We start from the raw sequence: 9,663 nt of genomic DNA, 5'->3' as shown, positions 1-9,663 counted from the left end.
TAAAGTGTAATTAATAAAGAATTTAAAAAAAGATATACCAGTCATATAGACAGAGGAGAGAGGGAACCACCACGGGGGGGGGATACAAAGTGAATAAAGTGTAATTAATAAAGAATTTAAAAAAAGATATACCAGTCATATCGACAGCAATCTAAACCCTGTATTTCTTCTGAGGACATATAAACTGTCTTAGTCACTGTTTTATTTCTCTGAAGAGACATTATGACCACAGCAACTCATAAGAAAAAGCATTTAATTGGGTCTTACAGTTTCAGAGACTTTTTTCCATTTTCATCATGGCAGGGAGCATGGTGGCAGCCACGGTGCTGCAGAACTAGTTGAGAGCTACATCCTGATCTGCAGAGAGAGAGAGAAAGACACTCAGGTTGGTATGGGCTTTTGAAATCTCACAGCCCATCCCAGTGATACAGGTCCTTCAACAGAGCCAAACAACCTTATTCTTCTAAACCTTACAAATAGTTACATCATGGTGACTAAGCATCCAGATACATGAATGGGGCCATGGGGGCCATTCTTCTTCAAACCACTACATTTCGCTCTCCAGCTACCACAGGCTTGTAGCCATATCATAATGCATTCGGTTCAACTTCAGAAGTCCCAACTGCTTAAAAATTCTAAGTCTAAAATTTCTTCAGAGACTGAAGGTACTCTCTTAAATAGCCCTTGTAAAAAAAAAAAGCGGATCACATAATTCCAGCTTCCAATGGCACAGAATGTGCATTGCCATTCAGAAAGGGAGAAAGGGGAGCATAGTGAGGAAATACTGGATCAAAGCAAGTGCAAAATCCAGCAGGACAAACCCCAAATTCGGCATCCCCACATCTGATGTCAAAAGGATCTTCAGATCTTGAACTCCATTGAGTTCAAGCGTGTTGTCATATGCAACACGCTTCTATCTCTGGCTGGTTATACACCCAGCCTGAAGTTTTTCTTGATGGCATCCCATGACTCTGCTATCCTCCACACTTTGGGGTCTCTGGCAGAGTTGAGGCTTCACCTTCACTGTTTCACACAATGGCCTCTCCACGTCTCCTTGTAGAGACAACTTTGACACATGTCTCAGTGTCAGGGGCTTTCTTAGCCAAAGAGGGAGATTCAACCACCCCTTTCTTATGTCCTTGACCCAAAAGCCAGAACTACATGGCCAGAGCTGCCAAGTTCTGCTCCTTAATGGGGCTGGCCCCCTTGTTCAATTACATTTGTATCAACTCCTGTTGTTGATTTTTTTTCACCCTTTAAGCTTTTTTATAATTCTTCTTCACAAGTTGGAAGCTTGGCTGAATTGGGTCTCGGCTTGAGGTCACCACTGCCTTTATTCCTTTAAACATTTTGACTCCTTGAGCATTACACATAGATTCATTAGACATCCTGGTGCTGTTTTTCTCCTCATACTGTACACTTTGTATTTCTCTTTGTCTTGCTTATTCCCTTTCTTATATATATATCCATAAGAGTGATTGCAAATACTCACGTGATATGGTCAATATTAGGCTGTCTTAAAATCTTGTCTACCAATGGCATTAATCCAAAACTCTTCAATTTAGCCTCAGGCAGATTTTTTTAAACAAGGACAGAAAGCATCCATAATCTTCACCAAAATGTTAAAAAAAATAAATAAATAAAAATAAAATAAATAAAAAAAATAAACCTTCCCCTGTGAAACCTCTGGAGCTGCCCCCCCCACAGTCCAAATCACACTTCCATGCTCCTACAAGGATGCCCCATTAAACCCCACTTTAAAAGTCCAACCACTATTCTTATTCTAGTCCAAAGCCTCAAATTCTTCCACATTACTCCAACAAACAGCATGGTCAGGCCTGTCACAGCAATACCCTGCTCTTTGGTACCGACCTCTGCCTCAGTCACCACACTATTATTGTGAAGAGACACCTTGACTACAGCACCTCTTAAAAGATAAAGCGTTTAATTGGGGGCTTGTTTATAGTTTCAGTGGCTTAGCTGTTATCATTATGGTGGGGAGCATTTTGGCAAGCATGGTCCTGGAGAAGTGCTTGAGAGATACATACTGATCTGCAGGCAGAGAGAGACACTGGACTTGACAAGGGCTTTAGAAACCTCAAAGCTCACCCCACCCCAAGTGACACAATTCTTTCAACAGGCCACATCTCTAATCCTTCTGATCCTTTCAAGTAGTGGTATTTCCTGGTGACTAAGCATTCAAATGTATTAGCCTATGGAACCATTCTTATTTAAACTGCCACATAAAGTAATAAGAGAAAAACCTATAGTGTATTGTTAAACATCATTAAGATTCAAGTAAGAGAATCTTATTTGACTCTTAAAGACTCTAAGTCTTAGAGCCATAAATCATATTTACTTTTATAATTTGCTGAAAGGTGTAACTTTATAAAAGGGAATGAAATTACAGGCAATGAGTAATTTGTATGAGAAGAAACAGATTTAAAAAAATTTAATAAACATTTAAAATATAAAATAAGTTTCTCCTTTTGTGAAAATAGGTTTTTTTTCACATAATATTCTGATTTGAGTATCCCCTCTCTCTATTCCTCCCCATTTCTCCCATCTGATCCAGATTCATCCCCTTTCATTCCTTCATTAGAAACCAAACAGGCACAGAGACCCACTTTTTTGAACACTCAGGATACCCATTAAAACCACTAAACTGGAAGCTATCAAATATATATATATATATGGCTTATATTTAAAAATGATATTATGTATATAAAATTATATCTATAAAATGATATATATAAATGATTTATGATATATATCATAAAATGTATTATGTGTTCTCTCCTCTCACATGGTCTCATGCTGCTCATTCCTTTCTTGCAATTAGTCTTTAAATTAACATATACCAGTACAAGTGGCCTCTACGTTCTTGACATTGATATTAAGAAAGCTATCTTTAGTTCTTAGCATCAGAACATAGAAGATAGTGTGTTGTAATAAATATTCAACGACAAAAATAAAAGAAAAAATTTAGGTATTTAAGACAAACTTTGACTTCTAAGAATTTTGGAATCATTAATGCTCAAGATTACAGTATTTTCTCTTGGTGATGTAACTTCTGTGTGGTAGCCAAGGAAATTGATAATTCCCATGATACGATAGTAAAAGCCAAATTACTGCTGTGTTATTTGTTAATAAATAAAGCAGCTTGAAATACTGTACAACTTTTTATGTCATAGCAGCTCACTGAAGTAGCCTCTAAATTGATTGGGTAGCGTCTCTATCCTCTGCTGCAGGATGGAACAATCTCTCCTGGGGACAACTACAGGTCACACTGTTTCCTCTAGAGTAAAACTGGAAGAATTAAAGCACCAATTCAAAAACACATTGATTCTTCTAAATACTGTAGCTAGCCTAAAGGATTACTCCAGTCTTTGTGAATCATATAGTCATATTATGTACAAAAGGGGACATCTATAAAACTAGTAATTTTTTATTAATTTTGATGCTTCATAAGTAGCAAGTCAGATAGTATAGTTCTTAAAAGTGACCAGGAAACTGAATAAGCATGGAATCACAAAAGGGGTGGGGTGAGCTGATAGTGCCACTTGGTCGGTAGCATTAGTTTATTCTAGTCATGCTTACATTTTGAAAATCAAATGTTTCCATCCATTAATGATGGAGTAATTCAATTAGAATTCAGAAAGCTGGGCTCCAATATTATCGGGGCTACAGCAGTGACTTCTGTGGATGGTCATGCGTGCTTAAATATCGTCAGAGAATCTGGTGAGGTGGGTCACCACAGGAAGCAGACATCTCAGCTCTCTGAACTATAGGCTGGGGTCTTTAATCGTTTTCTTTTACTCTGGCACAACCAGAGTTCAGGGCGCTGAGAAGGAAGCAAATCATTATAAAAGACCCCCATTGATTGATATTAAATTGTATTTAAAACAAAACAAACAAACAAACAAAACAGATCCCCTTGCTCACCTATCTACCATTTAGTGTTCAACCTCAGCACTGTTCAATAAAATTTGAAACTTGAAACCTTGGTCTTGCAGTAAACAAAAGAATAGAAATATTTAGCAAATTTTAAAACTCAATGAAAGCATTTATACTAAAAAGTGGTTTCCATTAGTGTTATACAGAAACACAAAAATAAGCCTCTGTGCCACTCCAGAAAGTAAATCATTTTTGCAGTCAGAGCTATTTTTCAACCATTACTAACATTACATTAGAAATATCTTCACCTGAATTTGCACTAAAGTACTTATTTATAATTCACCCTTCATTTTCACAAAGAATGTGAAACCATTGTATTATCTTGTGTCAAATTAGAAATCCATTGAAAGCAATAAATATCCTTCCCATGTTACAGCAGAGGAAGGAGATGAGGCAGGGAATGGTCTATCTTTACCTGTACCGTAGACGATGACAGAAGGCACACATTAAAACCTTGAGTGAAGTCGACCCAGCAGACATGATCAGAAGACTGAAGTATGTGTATAATTATCATGAGTGTTTTAAGTTTACAGAATGCTTCCATATTTTCCAGGTTTAAAACATGATATGATAGACACAGAGATGTCTCTAGGCAAGAGAGCTCTTGTCTCCACCCATGACAGTGCTGAACATATCCTGTGGCTTAATGTTTCAGGGTCAAAGTCAACAGTGCTTTGCTGTTATTTCTAAAATTGTATGTCAATAGAAACCTATTTCTATACTTTCACATCCTTTAAAGGTTAATAATCAGTTAATCAAAATACTTAAAGTAGCAAGGCTATTTAAAAATTCTGTGTAGCTCCAGAATCATTACCCACGCTGAGACTGATTATGAAAGATCAAAGCAAAAGCCAGTCCTTAGCAGACCTCCACTGTAGCGCTCATTTTAAAATCTCTACTTTATTTGGGGTGTATAGCCTCAACCTCCTTTCCAACCTCCCAACACTACGCAGGAGAGAGAAGGTTAGAGGGAGCCCTTTTTCTTCTTCTAGCTCTTTAGGGTGGAGGTGCTCTTTTAGGGCTCTATACCAATCTCCAGCAACAGCAAACATAGCCAGTAGGCTCCTCCAATCAGATGCTCTCTGAAGCACTTCTCTCCTTCTGTCTGCTCCAAACTGCCATGCCTTCCATGGCTCTGGTCTGTCCAAACTGCTCCACACCACACCCCAGCACAGCAGGCTACTCTTTTTAGTCTCTCAGATTTATACCCTCAGAGCCCTAGAACACGCCCCTCTCTATCCTGCACTTGGTAGGGCATTCGCAGCCGGCAAGAGCAGCACACAGCATGAGACAATTGACAGCTGTGGACAAGCTATAGCCCAGCGGAAATCCCACACTTAGAATTAAACAAACACGTGTTCACATAACATAACTGAGTTTACAAAGAAAACAAACTTCCATTACTCCTCACATTCTAGATGAATAGGACAGAGGCTTTTCAGAGTGGTGGGAGGGAGCATGGGAGTTCTGCTCTCAAACTGTTTCCCATTTCTTGTTTGGTCACCCACCTCGGTCCCCAGACAACTGTCTACAGGCCTCATGCCTGCACTCTATATTGAGCCTGCACGTTCTACGTCACATATTTGTTTGTTTGTTTGTTTTCTTGGAATTAATTTCTTTAAAACAAATGCTAATTCAAGTACCATTTCTTCCCTCATTTCCAGAACCAAGTATCATCTGGTAGGCCTTTATTAGCTTCTCCCCTGTCACCTTATCCCATTCCAGCTCAGTTTTCTACTCAAGTGTCTCTGGAAAACAAAGTCTCCTGACCTCACAACTGTCTTTACCACATCTTGGCTCTTGCAGCTATGCTGGAGTCTCTGCAGACAAATTGGGGGCTATGTAGACCACAAGGCTTGGGTATTAAACAGGAAGAATGAGAGAAGTATTGTCTAGGAAGTTCAGACCCTGGAAGCCCTCGAAGTAGCCTGTGGAGAACACACAGAGTAATGAGGACCTGTCTGAGAGGGGAGGTTGCGATAGTAGCAGACACCACAGGGGTGTGGTCCTCTGAGCATCAGCATTGCCTGGCAATGTGCGAGGTGTACAGACGGTTGCTCTTCTTGGCAATCCAAACCTGTAATCTTAGCTACTGGGGAGGCTGAGATCATAACCTGCCAGAGATACAGAATGAGTTCAAGGCTACCCAACACAACATAATGAGATCGTGTCTTAAAATAAGACAAAATATAGGATAATCATACTAAAATCTGTACACCTAAGGAAGCTAAGCAAGAAGGAGGACCCTGGGTAAGATGTTCAATCTTCATTCAGAAAGACAAACAGGATGGACATCAGAAGAGGGAGAAAACAGGGAACAGAACAAGAGCCTACCAGAGGAGGCCTCTGAAAGACTCTACCCAGCAAGGTATCAAAGCAGATGCTGATATTCATAGCAAACATTGGGTAGTGTGCAGGAAATCTTATGAAAAAAGGGGGACATAGAAAAACCTGGAGGGGACAGGAGCTCTATAAGGAGAGCAACAGAACAATAACAAAAAAATCTGGGCATGGAGTCTTTTGTGAGACTTATACTCCAAACAAGGACCATGCATGGAGATTACCTAAAACCCCTGTACAGATGTAGCCCATGGCAGCTCAGTGTCCAAGAGGGTTTCCCAGTCATAGGAACATGGACTGTCTCTGATATGGTCTCATGGGCTGGCTCTTTGATCACCTCCGCCTGAGAGAGATGCAGCCTTACCAGGACACAGAAGAAGAAAAAAAAGCCAGTCCTGATGAGACCTGATAGACTAGGGTCAGATGGAAGAGGAGGAGGACCTCCCTTATCATTGGCCTGGGGAGAGACATAGGAGAAGAAGAGGGAGAGGATGGGGGGGATCACAGCTGGGATACAAAGTGAATAAGCTAAAATTAATAAAAATAAAGTAAAAAATAGGACAAAAAAGAGCCCTGCTCAGTGGAGTGCTTGCATTGCATGTGCAGGACCTAAAGTTCAATCACAAGTACTGCAAAACAAATGAGCCAGACAGATTGTCAACCCCAGTTCAGACTACAAATCAGAAACCATGGAAGAGGACCCCAAGGATTTCTCCAAGTGATTCCAAAGCATAGAAAACTTGAAAAGTAAACCAACTGAACAAATTATTTAAAGTTACTGGCATGGAGTTAAAGGCCTGGCTCAAAAGGGAACCTGTCTAGTGTAATTGGAAGCACAGGGGCTGTAGAACAATTTTGCCCTGAAGTCTAATGGCCAAGTGATCTGAGACTCACGAAACAGCCTCTTTGGGTTCCCATATTCCCATAAAGATTTTCCTGGGTCACAAAACTTTCATGTGCTTAGAATCTCTAGAGTGCCTTTGAAACAAAAATATAGTTTTTGACTTCTCATTTCAGAAAATCAATTCTGTAGACTGCATAAGGATTAAGAATCTGCATTTCAAAATAAGCCCCAAGAGAAGCTGATAGGGGTGTTTCAAGAACTAACTCTAACAGTCTAACAGTCTTGATGTAAAAGGTCTTCAGTAATGCCATTCATGTGCTAGAAGCTGGTGGAAGCGTGTGTGTGTGTGTGTGTGTGTGTGTGTGTGTGTGTGTGTGTGTGTGTTTGTGTATGTAATAGGTTTAGCCAGAAAATAGAAACCAACATTTAGAGCCATAACTGCTTATGGTCTATTAAAGAAAGCACAGTGTTCACAAAACTAAAACATGAATTCTCATTGGTGACTTGAGTATTTATCACTGCTTCATATTTGTGTTTTGCCTCAATGGTTCCATAGTAAAGATCAGAAGAAATTTTCCCCAACTTAAAGTAGAGGCCTATAAGAATACAAGAACAATACCCAATAATTTATATGTAAATACCCAATAAATTAGACCAGAAAAGAAAATCCTCCCACCGCATAATAATCAAAAGAGTAAGTATACAGAACAAAGAAAAAAATACTAAAAGCTTCAAGGGAAAATGGTCAAGTAACATACAATGGCAAACCCATCAGAATCATACCTGACTTCTCAACAGAAGCTATGAAAGTCAGAAGGGCCTGGATGGAGATCATGCAGGCCCTAAGAGAACACAGATGTCAGCCCAGGCTACTGTACCCAGCAAAACTCTCAGTCCTCATAGATGGAGAAAAGAAGATATTCAAAACAAAAACAAATTTCAAAAATACCTACACACAATCAACCGTTACAGAAGACACTAGAAGGAAAAAATAGAACCCAAGAAAACTAATTACTTTCAAGAAAACACCAGAAAAAATTAATCTCACTACAGTAAAACAAAAAGTAACCAAACACACAAACTTAACGACCACAGCCAACATCAAAATCAAAGGATCTAACAGCCACTGGTCATTAATCTCTCTAAACATCAATGGGCTCAATTCTCCAATAAAAAGACACAGACTAACAGAATGGATATGTAAATAAGACCCAAAAATCTGTTACATACAAGAAACACACCTAAGTCACTAAGATAGACATTGCCTGAGGGTAAAGGGCTGGAAGACAGTTTTCCAAGCAAATGGACCCAAGAAGCAAGCATTCTAATATCTGATAAAATAAACTTTCAACCAAAATTAATAAAAAGAGATGGTGAAGGACACTTCATATTCATCAAGGGAAAATTCCACCAGGAAGACATCACAATCCTGAATATCTATGCCCCAAATACAAAGTACCCACATTTTAAAAAGAAACATTAATAAAACGTAAACCACATATAGACCCCCATACATTAATAGTGGGAGACTTCAACACCCCACTCTCAACAAAGGACAGGTCAACAAAACAGAAATTAAACAAAGAAACAATGTCTCTAACAGCGGTCATGAATCAAATGGACCTAACAGACATCTACAAAACCTTACACCCAAACACAAAAGAATTTACCTTCTTCTCAGCACCCCATGGAACCTTCTCCAAAATAGACCATATGGTTGGTCACTAAGCGAGTCTCAACAGATAAAAGAAGATTAAAATAATCCCTTGTATCCTATCTGATCACCATGGACTAAAGCTGGACCTCAACAACAACAGAAATAGCAAAAAGCCTACACACACATGGAAACTGAACAACTCACTACTAAATGACAGCTGGGTCAGGGAAGAAATAAAGAAAGAAATTAAAGTCTTCCTAGAATTCAATGAAAATGAAGACACAACATACCCTAACTTGTGGGACACAATGAAATCAGTGCTAAGAGGAAAGCTCATAGCACTAAGTGCCTTCAAGAAGAAATTCAAAACATCTCATTCAAAAAACTTAATGGTTCACCTAAAAACCCTGAGAAAAAAAAGAAGCAGACACACCAAAAAGGAGTAGACGGCTGGAAATAATTAAACTCAGGGTTGAAATCAATCAATTAGAAACAAGTGAAACAATTCAAAGAATCAATGGAACCAAGAGCTGGTTTTTTGAGAAAATCAACAAGATAGACAAACCCTCAGCCAAATTAACTAAAAGGCAGAGAGACACTCTTTAAATGAACAAAATCAGAAATGAAAAGGGGATATAAAAACAGACTCTGAGGAAATCAAAACAATCAGAACTTTCTTCAAAATCTATATGCCACAAAATTTGAAAATCTAAATGAAATAGATAATTTTCTTGATAGATTCCACTTACCAAAGCTGAGTCAATACCAAATAAATCAACTAAATAGTCCTATATCCCCCAAGGAAATAGAAGCAGTCATCAAAAGTCTCCCATTAAAAAAAAAAAAAAAAAAAAAAAAAAAAAAA

General features: G+C 38.7%; 1 protein-coding gene across 1 annotated transcript in view; it reads left to right on the top strand.

The window, feature by feature from the left end:
* The window catches only part of Plxdc2 (plexin domain containing 2), a 436,538-nt gene that overhangs the window by 294,274 nt on the left and 132,601 nt on the right, over positions 1-9,663 (top strand). The window lies entirely within an intron of this gene.

Source organism: Psammomys obesus, unplaced genomic scaffold (assembly GCF_907164565.1).
Source record: "Psammomys obesus unplaced genomic scaffold, mPsaObe1.curated_primary_1811, whole genome shotgun sequence".
NCBI lineage: Eukaryota > Metazoa > Chordata > Mammalia > Rodentia > Muridae > Psammomys > Psammomys obesus.
This window is presented reverse-complemented; position numbering and strand designations above follow the sequence as displayed.